We start from the raw sequence: 20,518 nt of genomic DNA, 5'->3' as shown, positions 1-20,518 counted from the left end.
GCACCGGGGCTCCTGCAGCATCCAAGGTACAGGATAAACAGAGAACTCCAGTCTGCAGGGCTCAGGCCACTCATCCATTTCAGCTGCAGGAGGGGGCTCAGGGGCTAGATTGAGGAGGCGTGGATGGGAGAGCAGCCTCCTGGAACCAGGAAAAGGAAGTTGACCACGGTGGGAAGAAAGATGCTATCGGGGATACAGGTAGTTACACAGGCTGCTCTGTAACTGGCCACATCTTCAGGCATTATCAATGGACTTGGCTCCACTGAAGTCAGTGGAACCACCCTCACTGCACCAGCTGAGAAACTGGTTCAATGGTACTGCCATTGCATCCCATCAGCTGCGGTGTTGCAGCTGTGTAATGTTAACTGGCCCTTGAGTGGATATTTAGCTACCCCCATGCCCTGAGGCTCCCAGTGTTAGCTATTTAAATAAGGAGCAGACAGAAAATAAATCTTCAGCACTGACAGCAAGGGGAAGAGAGTCACACGTATTCCCAGTTCAGACCCCATCTGAGAGAGATTGTCCCTTGGAGCAGCTCCCCTCCCATTAACACCCCTGTGACCACTACAACAATTGCTGATAGGTGGAAGAAATGTGAACAATCTATTTCATACACTTTAGTAGCTTTGAATATAAGTTCCCAACTGGAAACAAGGAAGATCAGCACCATGTGGCCAGCAGAGCTCCCAAGGCACTGGATTAGTGGAAAGTTCACTGTTTGCATGATTTCAGCTGCTTTTTCTGTCATGCTTCTCACCATTTAGATTTCATTTAGAAACACCTATTAGAAAGGGTGTTTTTCTCAATGGGACAGCAAACATGAGGCTGTGATCTCATTGTACATACCTACTGGAAATGAGGCAAGTGATGGTTTCACCTCAGTGTAGCTAATCGAGGTGACCCCGAACATCCCCCAAACACCCTCCAACCCACAGAATTTTTCTTGACCAGTTATGAGGTGAAACCATCAATTGCCTTGTCTACACACAGATTGTACAATGAGAGAGAGAAACCTGTACCCCAGTGTAGACAAGCCCCCAGAGACTGTCTCTCGGAGCCGGTTCTACCCCATGAACACCTCCCTGGAACCCAAGGCAATTGCTGATGGGCAGAAGAAATGTGAACAACATATTTCATATGCCTTTAGCCACCTTTGAATAAGTTCAGTGACTCTGGGAACAAAGAGGAGACTTAGCAGCACTTATTCAGCCACTTCTCCACAGAGCACAGCTGAGGAATTCCTGATTTACATGATAATAGACAGTACAAGAGACAGAGCACAGGCTGGATAGCAACATATCACAGTAAAACACAATCTCTCATCATAGGCACATGCCGGTATAGTCCCTGCTGGTGCTGGGGTGACACAACCAAGTAGAGAAGCAAATTCCACAGCTCTGCCTCCCAACGATTGCAGCTGGGGAATTAAAAAAGAACAAACCAGAATTGTCTTTGATGCTTTATTTACCCTAAATACACAAATACCCAGCATGGGAAAAAAAGGAGCTGAGAAGCAGCTTCAATAACCACAACAATTAAATTTGTTAGTCTTTAAAGTGCCACAGTACCCTCGTTGTTTTTTCACAACAATGAAAAGAGACTCAAAGGTTTTGGGGGAAAATTTTTAATGACACTAAAATGTCAACAAAGTCAAAGGCAATTTATGAGTGACAGTCGCATCTTCAGGATGTTTTATAAATCTCTCTGTCCCTTTTCTTTTCCCTTTTCTTTCTTACTGTTCATTTTTACTCACCCTTTTTCTTGCCCACATTTCCCATCCTGTTAATTTCTCTGTCTCTCTTCCATTCTCCTGCGGTCCCTGTCACAGATCATTGCCCCTCACATTCTCCATTCTGTCCCTGAGTTTATCTCTTCCCCTCTCGCTGCCTCTGACTGGTTCCCCTCTTCAGAGTGTTTTCCTTTCATTATTTTCATAGCTATTTTACATCCTTTCTCCAGGCCTCTCTGGTTGTTTTGTTTTACTTTATCTTTCCCTTTTGTTTCCTCTATTTGCTCTGGTTCAACCCACCGTGGCCCCAGAGACTTAGCAACGTTGCCAACCCCAGAAGTTAAAAATCATGAGTCAGAACTGAAAGTTAGGAAATTGAACCTGCAAAACACGAGGTTTCCAAACAACACTGACTGTATCTGGGTGATCCTGTGATTTGTGAACTCTCCCTGCCCATCCCCTGCGAGTGTGTGACAATTCCTGTGGTGCCAGCCCTGCAGCCACAGAGGAAGGTGACTGTGGCCCTGCGGCAGGAGCTCTGGCTGGGAGCCCCAGTGAGATCTAACCCCACAGATTGTACAAACCCTCCCTGCCGCTGCGGAGCTTCCAGCTTCTCCCAACCCCCCAAACCCTCATTAATTAATGCTGGGTCCGGCCACCCCACGTCTGCCTGTCCCCAGCCCGGCTGTTAATTCTGCCCCTGCCCAGCCCCACATCTGCCCCTCAGGGCCCCTCTGCTCCCCCTGCAGCTCCAGGGGTTCTTCACCCTCCTCCCCCTCCCACCCCTGGTGCTGCAGGGAGGGGGAAGGAGCTTCCAGGGATCATAGAGATGAAGGGCCTGGACTGGGTAGATGGGAGTCCTCCATGGTCAAAGAGATTAGGGTGTGTGAGGCTAGAGAGGGTCCCCAGTGTCTCAGGGACACAGTCTGAGCTGGGCTCCACCTCCCAACACCCCGAGCCAGGGGCAGATTCTCTCACCAGGGACAGAGGCCGGCGGGAAAGTGAAGATCGGGGCCTGGTCACCAGCATCGAAAAATGTCACCTGCCCCCGGTCACAGTCCAGACACACCCGGATCCTGCTGGGGACCTGGCGCAGGGGCAGGGGGGTCACAGGGGAGGTGAGAGCCTGGAACTGATCCCCCCACCTCTGCACAGCCCAGATGCCCTCCTCAGGGCTAGGGCGGATCCCTCCCTTCCTCCTTACAGACTCTCTGGCCACCCCCACAGCCCAGCCTCCCCCATCCCCCACCTCCACCTCCACCTCCCAGCAACGTATCCCCGAGGTGAATCCCTCACAGCCCAGCACACAGTGCTCAGTGTCAAATCTCTCAGGGTTGTTGGGCAGATCCTGCCGTGTGTTTGTCCTTCTCACATTTTTCCCATCCGCAGACAGGACGAGGTGGGGATGAGCCGTGTCTGGATCCAGAGTCACATTTACTTGGGAGAGAGAATCAGAGCGTTAGGGGCCGAGCTCAGCCCTGGGGGAGGCTGGGACCATTTCTCACACTCCCCAGCTGTCCTGCTCTGGCTGGGACACGCCTGGATCCAGGGAGCTGCCTCTGTCCTGGGCACCTGAGGCTGGGCAGAGCTGAGCTGTCATTAAAGTTCCTCTGTCTGTTTCTCATTTGCTTTCAGAGGCTTCAGCTCCTGCTCCCCCTGTTGGGGCTGCTCCATTCCCAGCGGCAGAGACACAGCAAGGAAGGGGTCAGAAGCTTTTAGTGAGGAGGGAGCAGAAAAGGCAGGTACCAGCTTTAAACCCCAGAGGCAGTGGCTTACTGGGGGGAGGCAGGCCCCCACAATGCTGGGGGGTGCCGGGCATTCCTTAATGGGGGGCAGGAGCGCGCAGGAGGTTCAATGGGGCACAGAGTCTCCTGCACCTCCTGCCCTCCATTAAGGGTTGGCCCGGAACGCACTTGCCCGCCACTCCAGCCCTGCGCTGTCTCAGATGGGGGGTGGTGTCACCACTCAGCCTGGTGGAGGGGAGCCGGGCAGGCCCTTCACGACGCGCGGGGGAGGGGCGCAGAAGCCGAAGCAGGAGCAGCCACCCATCAGCCTCCAGCACCTTCCACCCATCCTGAAGGGCTGACGCGGCACCTCCCGCTCCCCTCCAGGCTGAGGGGGGGGGAGTGAGGCCGCCCCCGTGTGAGCTGGCACCGGGCTGGAGCGGGGGGCAAGTGCAGTGGGATGCGCCAGATTGGCCCTTTGCGACGGGCAGAGGGGGCAGGAGGCCGAGTGACGGCTGCTTCCGCTTTCGCTCCTGACCTCCCTGCCCTGTGTATCGTGAAGGGCCTGCCCACCCCCCCCCCCAGGTCGGGGGGTGAGGCCACCCCCGTCCAAGCAGGCGCTGGGCTGTGGGGCTGCAGCGGGAGAGGCGGGTGCCGGGGAAGTGCGAAGAGTGGAGGGTGGCGGAGCCAAGCCTGTATTTGGAGCTCCTCCCCCCGCAGGTACAGACTCCCACTCCCCAGGCAGCTGGGGGTCACACTGGGACCCCTCCTCCCGTAGACAAGGAAGGGGCATGAGGCGGGGGTGGACAAATGTAGGCTTGGCCCTCAGGTGCCGGAGACTCTCCCTACGCCACTGCCCAGAGGGAAGCTCCTTCCCCTAACTGCATCCTCCACTCTCAGGCCAGGGAACAGAGAGGAAGATGCAGCATTGGGACAGAGCCAATGAAGACCAGAGAGCATGAGATGGCATTGGGTGGGGTAGCCCTAGCCCCAGTCCAGAGAGACGGGAGAGGAGAGCCAGCATCAGAGGAAGAGCATCTCCTCAATCCAGGAAGCAGTGAGCAGCTCCAAAGGGAGAGCCCAGCCCTGCCCAGAGGAAAGGGAGGATGTTGGAGAAGAGCGATGGGGAGACCCCCTGCACCGGGGTAAGGGAGAGGGATGTGTCAGCCTGCAGGGGCGAGAGCTCTGTTCTAGGGCTGCTCAATGTGAGCGTTTGTTCATCAGCATGGGGACGAAGGCAGCACTGAGGTTGGTGTTAGGATTGTTTGTGTGACTTCAGCTGGAATCCCTGTAGCATTTCATGTGTTTATTTTTAGGGCTCGGTGTGTCCTGGCTGGTGTCGGTTGGTTTTTATTTTTATCAACAATGTCATGAAATGTTTTCATGGGAACTTTCTGATAATTTAAAACTAATCTTCACCTGCAATTGCTCCTTGTCTGAGTGATCCTAGGGATTCCCCTCTTTTTGTCTCCAGCGCAGACGGCAGAGTGTCTGGAGGGGGAAAGGATAAAAGAGATGAAATTTCAGAGTTTCATATTTATAACAGCATCCCACTTATATATATATATATATATGAGTTAACTGTGTTTTAATTATGACAGAGAAACAGACAGAGAGGCCCAGAGACACACTCAGGTATTTAACCATACAACAGAAACACTAACCCAGGAACCTATCCCTGCAACAAACCCCTTTGCCAGCTCTGCCCCCACATCGACTCTAGTGACACCATCACAGGTCCTAATCACACCAGCCACACCACCAGGAGCTCATTCACCTGCACATCTACTAATGTGATATATGCCATCATGTGCCAGCAATGCCCCTCTGCCATGGACATTGGCCAAACCGGACTGTCTCTGCACACAAGAATCAATGGACACAAATCAGACGTAAAAAATGGTCACATCCATAAACCAGTGGGAGAGCACTTCAATCTCCCAGGACACTCTGTAGCTGACTTGAAAGTTGCCAAACTTCTACAACAAACCTTCAAAAACAGACTTCAGCGAGAAACTGCAGAGCTGGAACTGATCTGCAAACTTGACACAATCAGACTGGGTGTGAACAGGGACTTGGCATGGTTCTCTCATTACAAGAAGTAATTGTCACTGTTCACACATTCTCACCTTCTAATCAATGGTTGTGAATAGGCCTCATCTACCCTAACTGAATGGACTTGCCCTCCCCAGTGTTGCTCCTTACCCTTGGATGTATATATATACCCTCTATCTGATTTCTATTTCTTGCATCTGATGAAGTAGGTTGCAGCCCATGAAAGCTTATGCCTGCAGAAATTAAATTTGTTAGTCTTTAAAGTGCTACAGGAGTCGTTGTTTTTGCTGTATACAGACTAACACGGCTACCCCTCGGAATCTGTTTCCTTTATCATTCAGGCATCTCCCACCAATGGAATCAGCATCCATGAAGCCTCACAACCATCCCATGCCATAGAGTCTATAAGTGATGTACTTTTTCCTCCCTCCTTACGGACTCCATTTGGTTTGTCTCATCACTTACTCCATTTTGTCATAACCTAGAGTCCTAGACCCAGATCATGCAAAGACTTTGGCATAAAAGTAACTTTACCAACTTTGGTCCCTTTGCCATTAACGGAATGTTACGAGTTTGGAAAATCAGAGCTTGACTTGTAAGCTGTTGGGTCTGTTTATTTAGCATCTTTACAGAGAGCAGCACGACGGGGCCCTCGTCCTCCAGAGGGAGAAATGTGAATAATAATAAAATCATTTTGTCAATGTGAAAACTGAGGCAGGGGGAAGTTTGGCTCAATGGGCCAGATTCACACCTGTACTGGCAAGAGGAGAGAGGGAGGCAGTTTGTGACTCTGCTGTTCAGTGGGTGCAGGGGCCGGTGCAGACCTTGGCGCAGGCTGAGGAAGTTCTGAAGCCAGGCAGAGTTGTGTCCCTTCTACAATGGCCCCCGTGTTTCTTGGCCAGCGTGCAGAGTGTCAGAGGCCCAGCTTTCCACTGCCCACGTCCCTCTATCCCTCGTCCACCCCCTCCCTCTTCCACCCTGCCCTTCCCAACCCCCTCCATTCCCAGACCTCTCAGGAACACTCCTTCTGCCTGCAGCTGCTGTGGGGGAGGCTCCTGTGCTGGAGGGATTCCTCACACTGTGGGAGGGGCTTCTCCTTCCCCACAGCCCCTTCGGCCCAGACTAGCTGCCATATGGGACCAGAGCACAGTGATAGGCTGGGACCGGCTTTATCAAATGGCCTTTAATGGTGGGTCTAGATGTTGAGTGTCGGCCTTTAGGCCCCTGGGGCCTGGTTCTCGGAGGGGTTGGGAACCTGCAGTTCCCACTGACACTGTTTGCAGCTGTGGAGACTAAACAGCTCTGGAGCACTAGAATCAAAATATTCTGAATCATAGAAGACGAGGGTTTGAAGGCACCTCAGGAGGTATCTAGTCCAACCCCCTGCTCAAAGCAGGGCCAACCCCAACTAAATTATTCCAGGCAGGGCTTCATCAACCCAGGCGTTAAAAACTGCTAAGGATGCAGATTCCACCACTTCCCTAGGTAACCCATTCCAGTGCTTCACCATTCGCCTAGTGAAAAGTTTTTCCTAATATCCAACCTAGATCCACCCCGACCACAACTTGAGACCATTGCTCCGTGTTCTGTCATCTGCCACCAATGAAAACAACCTAACTCCATCCTCCCTGCAACCCCCCTTCAGAGATTTGAAGGCTGCTATCAAATCCCCCATCATCCTTCTCTTCTGCAGACTAAACAAGCCCAGTTCCTTCAGCCTGTCCTCGTAAGTGATGTGCTCCAGCCCCCTGATCATTTTCGTTGCCCTCCGCTGAACTCTCAACAATTTGTCCACATTCTTCCTGTAGTGGGCCCCAAAACTGGTCACAGTATTTGAAATGTGGCCTCACCAATGCTGAGTAGAGGGGAATAATCACTGCCCTCGATGTGCTGGCAATGCGCCTACTAATGCAGCCCGACATGCCATTAGCCTTCCTAGCAACAAGGGCCCCATTGCTGACTCATATCCAGTTTCTTGTCCACTGTTACCCCAGGTCCTTTTCTGCAGAACTGCTGCTTAGCCAGTTGGTCCCCAGTCTGTGGCAGTGCATGGGATTCTTCCTTCCTAAGAGCAGGACTCTGCACTTGTCCTTGTTGAACCTCATCAGATTTCTTTTAGCCCAATCCTCTGATTTGTCTAGCTCACTTTGTATCCTATCCCTCCCCTCCAGCCCCCGCCCCCCAGCTTAGTGTGATCTGCGAGCTTGCTGAGGGTGCAATCCACCCCATCCTCCAGATCATCAATGAAGATGTTGAACAAAACCGGCCCCAGGACCGGTCCCTGCAGTCATGCTCTGCCGTTCTCTAGTTGGGAGAGAGAAACTCGTGTGTTCCAAATTCAGCCAGTTTGCTAAATTTGGGCCTTAATGTGATGACCTTTGGTAAGTCATGAATTAATGTGAAACATCCTGATGCCTGGGCCCCTGCTACATGAGCTCCATTTGTCTGCTTGCCACTACTTGTTATATTAAGTATTGAGAATTGCTACATTGGTCAATTCTTATTCATAAGTTTGGACAGACCAAGACTGGGCGTTTATATTGACTGACCTGGCTTTGGACTGGTTGGCAGTTTGCTTGATGTAAGGAAAATGTTGCCTTCAGTGACCTTGTTATGAAGTGATGTGTTCAGAAGTCTGTGTGTGGGACAGAGAGATGTTCTGATCACACAATGTGCACAGACACAGACACCAAATGTACGGCCTAGGAGCAGTTAGCAAAGTCCAAAAACCCCTCTGCGGGGGAAGGGTCAGAGTGACCTATGCATAATCAGTGGTAATAGACCAATCAGAAAGGAGAACAATAACATGAAAATAGCTTGCACAGCAGAAGCCCTGCCCATTACCAGGTTCCGGCATGTGCAGTGTGTGAGTGATGTCAGACACTTAATATTCATAACACGCACAGATGCGTGGGAAAGAACTAATACATGTATCATTTGGATGTGTGTCATATGTCAGACATTGTCAGGGGTTGTTGGAGCTTCACAGGTGAAATCCACCGGGACCCACCGATGCCCCAGGAGAAGGTAACTGGCCAGTACGTCTGTCTGTATGTCTGTCATTTCTTACTTTAACAGTCAGTGTAACTGCAAGGCATGCTTTTGGTACAAAAAGAGGTTTGAATTAATCAACCTGTGAGATTTGGACCCTGTGTGGTGTTCTCACGTGACAATTAAATAGAAGCATAATCTCGTTATGAACAAATTGGCCAGAGCCATTCTCCTCCAACAGTTTCAGGCCTCACCAAGAGTATTTCCACCGATCTAAGAGGGGCAGTGCAGGAACTGAGACACCAGTCTCTCAGCTCCCCTGGCAGGTATCTGCTGGGGGACCAGCTGCCCCAGAAGCTCCTGGTGGGCTGCCTCTCTTCCCCTCCCCCCATTCCCTACTCCCCAGGTAGAGCCGGGGGAAGCCACCAGGAACTCTTCCCCTCCCTCCCTGGAGCTGGGGGAAGCCACCCAGGACTCCTCGCCACAGGGCAGTGGAGTCCAGCTACCCCGGTTTCTCACTCCCACCCCCGTAGCCTGCTCCCCCCCGACAAAACTCTGTACTGTAGACCAGCCCTCAGAGGTTTATCCCAATTTTCCATCCTAGATCCTTTCACAGTACCTTTGAACTTCCTCAGAGTCTCTATTAGAGCAACAGTTTTCTGGGAGAAATCACTGAGTCCCTTTTCCAGTTCAGGAGAAATCTCCTCTGGCTGCTGGAATTTCCCCTTCTCACACCTGGACACAAACAATTTCACATGGTTATATTGCACTTAGTGACTCTTTTTACTTCTCCCAGCCTCCGAAAAGGTGCAACACAGGCCATGGCTGTGCAACCTTCTCCCCCAAAGGACCCATTCATATTCTTCAACCCTGGCCTGTAGAGATCAGCTCTGGGGATAAAAGGGGAATTGAGTCTCTCTGTGTCTAATTTCCTACTGGCCTTTATGCTGTGATGGATAGAGCCCTGCACAGGGACATCTAGCAGATATCCATGGGTTTGCAGGGCTCGACTGATGGACAGAAGGTTCCCATGTTAACTGTTGTAGAAATCTGTCCACTAGGAACTAAACCGATAAACCAACTTCCCTGTCCACAGATTATTATTCCACCCAGGTCTCCAAACAGTCCTCACGGGGGAAAAGACTCTTGATCACTGCTGCCTTTGGCTGAATGGTAACCAGCGCCCAGAAGGGAAAGGCCCATATTTCATCTCTACAATCATGAGGCAGCCTGTCCCCTGGGATGCATCTCTAGAAAATACTTTAGATCAGTCTTTTCCACTGAATGGATAATTCCAGAGTCTTCTATAAAAGGGTGAGAACCTCAGGATGAAGTTTAAGTTTATCAGGGAGAATTTTACCCCCAATATAATTTTCCCACACATTTTAGTGCAGAGCCCTGGAGAGATGCGATGCTAACATCATCTCCAAGCTCTTTCTCAGCGTTGTGAAGTGTGAGGGGGAGTGAGAGAGAGCCACGTACCTGCTCAAGGTGCTTCTGATATCCTAGAGGAGAGAGAGAAAAAGAATATTAGTCCCACCTGACATACACTTCAATTCCAAAGAAGGGATTTAGCAAGTATGGGGAAAAAAGGCCATGCCTCGGCCCGAGGGCCATGGATTCCCTGAGCTAATGGGGCTTTTCCATCTCTAATATCAATGTGTCTGTGAGTCTGCAAAGAACAATAATAAATCTCATGTAAGAAATGCACACACTGAGTTACACTGAGATCTCTGTGACCGTGCCCATCGATGGGACTCCCGTGCCCATGTTTTAGGATCTCTCCTGACCCTGTGCTGGATATGAAGTGTTTCTAACTCAGTCTCACCTGCAGGAATTCACTTGCTGGCTTCTGATACTTCCCCTCTATGTCACTGATCAGCTCAGTGAGATGGGACATCTCCACAGAGAGTATGTTCATATTTTCAGTTTGTATCTTCAGAATCTCCTCGTCCAGCTTTAGAAGCTGGGCCAGCAGGTGTTGCTCTTGTTCCTTCAGGAACTGCTGCAGTTGCTGAAATTCAGACACAATTTTTTGCCTCTCGGTTTGTGTCTTTTTCTGTAAAAGAAAATATAAAAAAAAAATAGGGAAAGGGCTGGTCAGGGACATGGATGGAGTCTGGGGTCCTTTCATGGAGTGTTGAGTGTGGAGGAGGAGAATGTCTTTGCAAATTCTAAGTCGTCTGCCACTGAACAATACTCTGTGGTTACTAGAAAGAGGATATTCTCACACCCTTTCCCTTGGCCCCTTGGCCTTAGAATCTCACACCCTTGGCCTCAGAATCTCGGAAAGGGATGTTTCCATGTCTGCCATGGTTTGAATAGTGTATTATCGATGCAGATCAAAAGCCGTGGAGATGCAGATCAAAAGCAATAGGAGGCAGAATTAAATACTAAAGCTGAGTGATATTTTCTGTCCTAAAATTTTTTCCAGGGAAAGTGCAGATTTGTCAACACTGAAACGTTTCATGAATTCCTGCCAGTGTCACCCAGTTGTTCTGTTTCAAAAATAAATAGATGAAAATTCAGAACTGTTAGAAATAATCAAACAGGTTGTCCCGGGGGTGGATTGGGGAGACAGAACCCTTTATTGCCTGCTCATTCCACCTCGACGCTGTGAGTGAGCAAAGAGGGGATTACTTTACAATCCTTTATCCATTACAGTATGTAAATGTATACATTCCCAGCCACTCCCCGTAGACCCTTATTTGGTTACATTGACACTTATAAAATAAATATTAACAACTACATAATGAATATAATATATACCCACCCCTGTTTGTTGTTTACAGGATTACCATACAGAGGGCAGGCTCATCACCTTAAAACCAATGAATTTTATACTAACATTCTTTGTAGTAAAGGCATGCCAGGGGCAGAAGGAAGATAATGCTTCTTTCCTACCAAGGCCTTACTTAGAAGTGATGATAATGATTTTAGTAGCCTTATTTCCAGCACAGATGGCCAGAAAGAGAGGAAAAGAAGAAAAAAATAACAGTCTCTGACTAAAGTTCATACCAATTAACAGAAACAAGATTTGTCATTGCCATGACCCCATTCCCTGTAATTTAGGCCTGACCACTTGTCCAGCTTTTAACTCTTTACTCTCCTACAAAAACATTTTCTTTTTTAATTTTTTTCCAGGATTTTAAATTTTAAATGACTTTTTGTTAGAAAATGTGACTTGTTTTTAATATAATCGTATATTTTTTTAAAAGAAAAGGTCCAAACTGAAACAAAACATTTAGATTTTGTCAAAATTAAACATTTCACTTGAAGAAGAGAATCCACCTCCACCAAAAAGAGTAACGCTGCGTTGATGGGAGGGCATTTCCCGTCAGCACAGCGAAATGAAGACACCGTGGTAAGTAGAAGTTAGGAAGTCGACAGGAGATACGCAAGCTACTCTATGTACCCTGCGTATCTCCCATTCACTGCCGTCGAATTTTGCGGCAAGTGTAGACATAATCTTAGACTGAAAACTAACTGAGCATATTCAACTATATATACAGACACTAGATTTCCAAAGGGGTCTGCACCTCCATTCGAAATTTCCAAAGGGATCCGCAAATGGAAATAATTGAAAACCTTCATGATGTAAGACTAACTAGTAATTCCTGCTAAAACAACCAATATTGATTTACTTGTGATTATTCCCCACGTCACTCGTTTCTGCTGAACCCCCAACTGATTGAGATAAAAGATATTTGGGCCTCTAGATTGCCCATTCCTCTCCATATTACTCTGATTAAGAACGACTCAACCTACCCTCCATCCGGCTCGCTACAAATGCAGGTTAATAATGATGATCACCTACCAGCTTTTCCTGGCTTCTCTTCTCGCTGCTCACTTGAAATTCCACAAGTTTTTCTCTCTCTTCCCTCAGTTTCTTCAAATGGGCCTGAATCTTTTCCTGAAGAAACAGAAAATGACTTGAGTGGTGTTAGTTTTATTTTTAGAAATGAAAGTCGCGGTTGGCGGGGGGTGAAGCGGCGGGATCTTTTCCAACACAAACAAACACTACCGATGACTAGAAAATCCAGTGGGTTCACGATATCAGATATACAAACGAAGTGGAGTCATATTAATGGACACTGGGAGTGTTTTATTTTCAGGCTTCTTGAAATTGTTTGACCTGGTTTCTCCATTGATTTACACCTACATGACACTGAGGTCAGATCCTGGGATTTTCTTTTGCCGTGTGAAATATCCTGTTTTGGGGAAGGTTTAACCAACAAAGAGAGACAAATCCCAGGTGCCACCAGAGCTCAGAATATGGGCTGGGATTCTCTAAGGCGCCCAACTCGCGCTGAAATTCAGCCCTGCACCGCTGGGAATTGCACCAGTTGGACAGAGCTGGGCTGAGCAATAGGATAAGCCCCGTTAGACATGTTGATTTTTGGCAGCAATGTTTGGCGTTTGCCCTTGTACTGTCCTGGACCCTTCCAGTGGCAATGCTGCCTGGGTAGCTATTCCCCAGCTCCCATCAAAGCTCCCGGAAGCAGGAGATCCTGGAGATTTCAAAATGCCACACTATGGAGAGCAGCCTGAGGAGAATGGAACCACTTTGGCTGGTTCTTCAGACTGACACAGCTCAGCACCGCCCAGGGTTAGTTTTCCTGCAACCCAGGCTAATCCCAGTGCTATTGGGCATGGACCTGCACTGTCTAGATCCCTTCTGTGCATGTACTCAAGGTGCTGAGGGTCCACACAGCGTTTAGCCCAGTGATCTCCTCTAGTGCAGGCCGGCATCTGAGTTTAACCCTTCATGGAGCAACACAGGAGTTCAGAATCCCTGTGGGAAGCAGCATCTCCTGCTGGGCCTGGGCAGTTTATCAAGCACCATTCCCTCCAACGGCCTTGCTTAATTATTTTTCAGTGCTTGTGGGGAGGCAGCATGGTCTAGTGGTCAGGGCACTGATCGGTGGCTTATTAGCCCTGGGTTTTATTCCCAGCTCTGCCAGTGACCTGCTGAGTGACACTGGGTAAGTCAAGTACCCTCTCTCTGCCTCAGTTTCCCTCTCACCCTCGGTCTATCTTGTCTATTTAGAGTGTAGCCTGCTCAAGGCAGGGATTATTCCAAGGAGAGGAGCAGTTCAGACATGGTGTTTATATTGTTGGGAGGTGGTGGAAGTGGGAAGGGGCAGAGAAAGGGTCCTTCACTGCACAGGACACCATGTATAGGAGAGGAGGGCTTCTTCTCCTCCTCATTCCAGCATGTAAGCTTTAGGACATTTATGGAGGGCCACACTTCACCTGCATGAGCCTTTGGATGAGTTGCTGAGAAACCTACATAGGCCTGAAATCCTGGGATGAGGCTCATCATGTGGCTGCCTGGGGCTAAAGAAAATCCGAATGCTGGGGAAGGTGAGTTTCCCAAGGCTCTGGCTATAAAAATAATGCTCGGTCATACCTGGAATTCTTCAACCGCTTCCTCTGCAGGAACGACTGTGTGATCTCTGTGCTCCTTGGATCTGTCGCACACCAGGCAGATGGGGATTTCGTCCTCTTTGCAGAACATTTTTAGAGGCTCTCTGTGTTTCTCACACAGTCTTTCTGTTTCTGGTTCCCTCCCTGACTGCAAGCTGAGTTCTCTGGCTGCTTCCACCATACTCTTGAGCTTCCTGTTCGGCTTGAGGTTCCTCTGGGGAAAGGTCTCTCGGCATTGAGGGCAGGAGATGTCTGCATCGAATCCCGCCCAGTACTGGGTGATGCAGGCTCTGCAGAAATCGTGATCACAGTCTAGAGACACCGGATCATTAAAATACTCCAGACAGATGGGACAGGTCGCTTCATTCTGGAGAGTTTTTGCTGGATTCGCAACAGCCATGGCTGCTTGTGCAGTATAGAGAGGAGACAAGAGAGAGGAAATGGAGTTTTTAGTTTCACTCTCTTTTCAGAATTTTGGCCTGGGCTGAAACTTTGCACAGTCATTGGGTGTGTCCTTTCTGGCTGGGATCAGATGTTTTTTTGTTTTTTGTGAATTGTGAAGAACTTTTGAATGAAGTGTGATGACTACAAATAGACACTAACTGTTCCCAAATGCTGCAGAGACCTGCAACCTGTCCTGTTGTTTAGTCACTCGTAAAAATTGGAGTTGATCAAAAAATTTTCTAATGGAACAATTTTTCTGTCCAAAAATGCCATTTTGTTGAAATCAAAACTTTCCATGAGAATGTGTTCACTGTGATGATTTTTTTTAAAGGTTAAAATGTTCCCCTTTGGCTTTTTGTTTAAAATATCTTTGATCGATTATAATATAAAATGAAAAAGTCAAAATCAGAATATAACTGTAGCATTTTATTGAAATGAATCATTTCATTTCTCCCCAAATTATTAATTTTTATTTAGTGTTGCAGGAAGATTTTTCTTCCCATTCTGATTCAATACAAAAGATAAAAATGGAATTTTTATTAAATTTCATTCAATTGCAGTAAATTTTATTACATTACATGAAACTATAGTGTAGACATTGCTCCTAGGAGCGTGTGCTAACCACAGCTGAATGCTCCTATTTTACTCTGTTTAATTATATGGACACTGTAGAGTCAGATGAGAAAATTTGGAGAATAAAATCTATTTCTATCTTCTGGTCTTTAACTTTGTCACGAGGGTATTTGATTTCTATGGCTCTGGATAAAGGCAAAGATTGAGGAATGATAAAATAAAACAAAAGAATTAAGCGATACTTTTCCCAGCAAAAAAAGAAGCAACTACATCGTCCTTCTGAAAGAAATCTGTTAGGAACCTTCAACTGCCAGGGAATAGGAGGAAATTTGCACTAAAGTAGCCAACTCACATTATCAGCTGCATATTATGCTTCGTTATGTTGCAGCAGCATTTCTTTCTCCAACCAAATTGTTAACACTTTTTCTTTAAATTCACGTACGCAGTCTGATTGGGTAGAAAGCTGAAGTTCAACGCTGTAGAATGCTTTTCCAACTCACAAAAGGACTTTCTTTATTTGTGTCCAAATTTAAAATAGAAATTTCACACCAATAGCAGATTACATAGGAATGCCCCTAGCTGTCATAATTTGCTGCCCTTGGACTAGAGCAGGAGGAAAGGTATAGGTAGAACAACTGTGGTAGGTCAACCCTACCATCCCAATGTGCTACCCCTGGACCAGGAGATGGGGAAAGGTAGAGGTACCGCCACACTGTGACAAGCAGATCCCTATCTATCACAACTTGCTGTCCCTGGACTAGGGGATGGGGAAAGGTGACAGGCAGCCAATTGTGATGGGAATGCTACCTCTGGACTATGGGATGGGGAAAGGCAAAGGCAGCCAATTGTTAAATATCAGTAACCACGACCAGTAGCAAATTGTGCAAACAGCAGTTTGTAATGTCACTCTGGCCAGGAGCGGGGCAGCGGGCAGCCCTCCTGGCCGAGGGGACTTGAGAGGGTTTTACTTAGAGTCCAGTGATGGGTTCATTCAGTCCTACAAATAACCAGAGGAACCTGGTGGCCCAACACTGACAGCTACATGAGCTGGGCTAGGGGAGCAGAGCTTGTATAGTCCAGGGGCAGGGCTGGTAGCCAGCGCGCCTGGTGTGGAGATGAGAGACCAGCGCTGACAGACTGCTCCCTGCTCCAGTCTCCTACCACAGCACAATCACACTCGCTGTCCGTGTTGTCAGGATCTGATTGAGGTTTGTATAAGAATTTCGGCCTGGGTGTTTGCCTGAGATGGTAAATTGTGCCCGCTTTGGGGGCTGCGTGCCGGCCTGAAAGCTAAAGCTTTTGAGATACACGTTAGCAGAGAACAAAGACCTCGTGTGTTTCTTTTCCCTACCTGCAACCAAACGGGTTTTCTTTATTTCTGTGGAAAAGACAAGGGATGTCGTTAGAATGTTTCAAGGCGCAATGGGGGAGTGGTGTACAAATGCACAAATGAGGAAAAGCTCTGACTCCTTTTCAAGACAGATACCAGAGCAAGGGCAAGAAACTGGATGGGAAGCGAGGAAGGTAAAGGGGTTGTTAAAAAGAAACATAAACATAGGGCCATAAAGTGACCATGGCCAAGATCTAACCTCGCTCACTGCCCTCCCATGAGGTACAAAAGTGGCTGTACTAAAGCCCCCTTATCTAGCCCCCTCCCAAACAGAAAATGACCATATATTGGAAGGGCTGGTACCGAGGGGGGGCACCCTGCAGGTATAATTAAGGCTATCAAGAAGAAGAAGGAGGGAAAGGCGGCTCCGTTGGCATACAGAGCTGTAGTCAGGGGCAGGGCAGGTCTATGGGCCTATAGAACTCTGGTTGGGGGGAAGGGAACTCTACCAGCATATAAAAAGATAAGCCCAACTGGTGTGCCGGCTTGAAGGTACAGTTATGGTTGTGAGCTTGGTCCGTCGTGGATTGCCTGCAGATTGGACTCTGGACTGTTGTTTTCCAGCGGACTGTGTCTGGAACCTGAGGCAGGGAAGCCTAACAAGTGTCATCAAGAAACTTATCCCCTATTTCTCCAGGCTCCAGCCAGCTTATGTAGGACCAGGACCCTCACTCCCGTGTCCCAGTTGATACTGGGGACTGTCTGGAATGATCCCTGTATTCAAATAACAAATATCACAGGATCTTTTCAGGGGATAAGGCAGCCACGTTTATTGTAAATACAAAAAATTGGTGAATAGACTAACGTAAATACCAGGAAAACAGGATCAACACTGTAACAATATGAATATGATGCTTTACCAAGTGATTATAAATACTGAGACTCTTGTTAATAAAGTATACTTCATTGACACGTGTTTCAATTGGTACTTTCATTCACACTCACACACACTGACAGGCACACACAGACAAGGAGAGAGAAACAAACAGACATAGGGGTCTCACAGATATTTATAGTTACCAGCCTCTTAGTGCTCGTGATAGTCACTGGCCAGGTGACTGTAGCATGAGGGTGACGAGCAGGGTTCTGCCGATGTGCATCTGTACTCCTGGCTGGTGTGGTGATGTAGACCCAAACCTCCAGCCTTTATCTTTCTGTCCCATTTTATAGGAAAAAGATCCCATGTAAGTCTATGGGTTTTTACACTGTCATGCTGCATCTGCATTTGGTGTGATCCTTAATCAACCACATTGTTGCAAGCCTGATCAGATTTTGTTCTTTGAAGTGGGAGCTGGGACTGGGCAGGAAGCAGGTGGCTTCCCAAGAAGTTGGCAGCTGCTGCCCTCCTCCCTTCACTGGGTTTTTTGCTGCGTACCCCCCTGCCTGTGTCTCACGTACCCCCAGATTGAGAAACTATGGACTGGATGACCTCCTGAGGTTCCCTTCCAACTCTAATCTTCTATGATTCACCACCCCTACAGTTGCAGAGCTGCCAAATCCTCAGGTTTTCAGATTCTTCTCTGGATCTGTGGGGAAAAAAACCCATCATCTGCAGGGGAAATCCCCTCTGGCTGTCATTTCCCATTCACTTCTCTTCTTCCACAGGAGAATCAATCTGCCTTGGGAAGGTTTTTTGTTTGTTTTTTAACCTTTATTGAACAGTTGTGGGAGAGGAGCAGGTAATCTCTGTTGTAAAGCTATTTGAAATCGACTGGTGCAAAGTGCTCTCTGAGAGCTAGGTATTGTTTTGATTGATTTTTCTCAAGTAAAGTCAAGTCTTATGCTCAATTCACTGGCATTTGTGTATGTGGAGGTGATGCAATAACTCTTGATTGCTGCACCTGATCCATTCCAACATTTCAGGGACTTTTCGAGGTCACTAGCAGGAGAAGGTTGGTGATTTTGGTGAACCTCGGAAAACTGTAAGCAGAAATGGAGGATACGAGGTCCTTTCTGACATTGGGCAGTACACCCATGTGCTTCAACCTGGTCTGCAATTGTCCATAAATCAAGATCTGATTTCTGGCAGTCACTACGGGCTGAACTGACAAAAGGATTTTTGTGTTGCAATGCCTAACTTTCAGGTACCGAGAAAATCACTGGAACAACATTGGGATCCAGAAACCCTGAGTTGGTCACTTGGGCTGCTTGTGCAATGTGTGAAAAGAGACAAGCACCTACGAATGGGATCCACAAAAACCAACACGTTGGGCCAGGAGCCAGGTAAGCTAGCCAAGAGGAGATGCTGAATCAAAGTTAAAAAGCTTCGAGTAAGGATTTTAAATGTATTATACACCAGTGCTATCTACTGAATGACTGTGGAAGCAGCGGAGAAACCAAGCTGAATTCCGCGCCTTAGCATGTGTCCAAGAGGAATAAGAGGGTGCCCCCCTCTCCTGCCAAAGAGCCATAAAAGTAGGGTATAGAGACTGAGGTCACCATGTACTAGAGAGAAATGGCTGAACCCAACACAAGATGATGTGAACTCAACACAAGATGCTGCAGAATCCTAAGTGCACTTGACACCCAGACCAGCAGTGTGGGAAGAACTCTCCCTCCACCCCAGAAGAAGAAGAAGTGGTGAGATTTCATTTCCAGGTGTGTTCTTCGTTTCAAGGCTGTTCTTCATTCTGACAAGTTCACTGCTTGATACTGCCAAAATCAAAGATATTGTTTTTTTACAGTGAATTATCCTGTTACTACTTTGCATTGCTCAGATGGAGGGCTGGGGGGCATGGTGCTCACCTAGTCTGCCTTTTGGTGAAACTAAGGTCTGCAGTAATGCCTGTAACCCCTTCGGAGGGAGTGCTTCTGAAATACCACACTGAGCATCTAGGGCAGTGGTTCCCAACCTTTTTGGCTCAAGGGCCACAAATATCATTTTTAAATCCTGAAGGGCCACCAGTCTATCAACTCACAAAAAATGTATTGACGTGTACACTGGGGAGGACTACAAATCGCTACATCACTAAAGAAAAACATTCTGATGCCAGTCTGCTCATTTTTGCATTCACTATTTTACACTTACAAATAACTCACAGTAAGTCACGGTGGGTGGCCTTGCTGTTGCGCAGGCCAAACCAGAATGCACTGATTGTAGAGTCCTGCCTCTCCTCAAGCATGGTGGGTCCTGGCTGCTCTGCCAGCAGCCCGCCCGCAGCCAGGCGAAAGGAGCTGGAGCGAGGAGGCTGCCTCCTCACTGATCTCCCGTGCCCCTGGCTGCAGCAGAGAAAACCGCACGCGTCCTGTAGCCCCGTGCGCTCCACCTGGGCCCTTAGCCAGTGGCTCCCTTCTGCAGCCAGCAAAAGGGGAGCGATGGGCCACTCTGAAAGACCCCCGAGGGCCACTTTGGCCCCGGCCACAGGTTGGGAACCACTGCTCTAGAGGGACTTGCCATGGACTACAGCAGGTGTCAGCAGCGCAGGCTTTGGATTCCATTTCCCAGGTCACCTTGGGTTCAGGACCAATATGGAATGGACCAGCAACACTGCTCGAACTATTCATAAACCAGAACTCAGAGAGAGAGGATTTGATTTTGCTGTATTATTATTATTTATTATTTCACTATTTTATCTTTCAAAAATTCTAACAGATCCATCCATCCATATTCAAATACAATAACAAAGAAAAAACACGGCAGGAGCACGGATTTAACAATAGCACATATGAAATGCTCATAGATCAGTGATTTCCAACCTGTGATCCGTTCACTCGTTGTGGGTCAGCAGACTGTGTCTAAGGGGTCTGCGAAAGGTTGTCGTTACCACAGAACAGTGGTTTTCATCCTGTGGTCCTAGACCCCTGGTGGTCCGCAGACTATGTCTAAGCTTTTGCCAAGGGGTCCTTGTCTCCGTTTGAATTTTTTAGGGGTCCACAAAGGAAAAAAAGGTTGAAAACCACTGCCCTAGATAAATAGTCCTGAGAGTTACAAGATAAATAATTCCCTAACAGCCCCAACACCCCTCTCTCCCACAAAATGGGGGGACATCAGAAGCCCAATCTACCTGGAGTCAATTTGTAATGCTCTCTGGAAAGACCAAGTGTATTCATAATTGGATCTTGTGCCCCTGTAGATGAACGCTGGTTTTTCCAAGAGGATGGTGTTAGTTAACTGAGTTTGCCAGTCTAAGAATGTGGGGAGAATAGCAGATTTCCATTTCTGCCAAATGACTCTTTTGGCCA

At 48.0% G+C, this 20,518-nt stretch overlaps 1 pseudogene; it reads right to left on the bottom strand.

Moving 5' to 3' along the window:
* Nucleotides 1-1,474: 1,474 nt before the first annotated feature.
* LOC137167523 (zinc finger protein RFP-like) lies at nt 1,475-14,424 on the bottom strand (annotated as a pseudogene).
* Between the last annotated feature and the right edge of the window lie 6,094 nt (nt 14,425-20,518).

Source organism: Emydura macquarii, unplaced genomic scaffold, assembly GCF_026122565.2.
Source record: "Emydura macquarii macquarii isolate MOO-44397 ecotype Brisbane River unplaced genomic scaffold, CSIRO-AGI_Emac_v2 contig_2925, whole genome shotgun sequence".
NCBI classification, from domain to species: Eukaryota; Metazoa; Chordata; order Testudines; family Chelidae; genus Emydura; species Emydura macquarii.
Note: the sequence above shows the minus strand (reverse complement) of the source record. Positions and strands in the feature narration are given on the sequence as shown.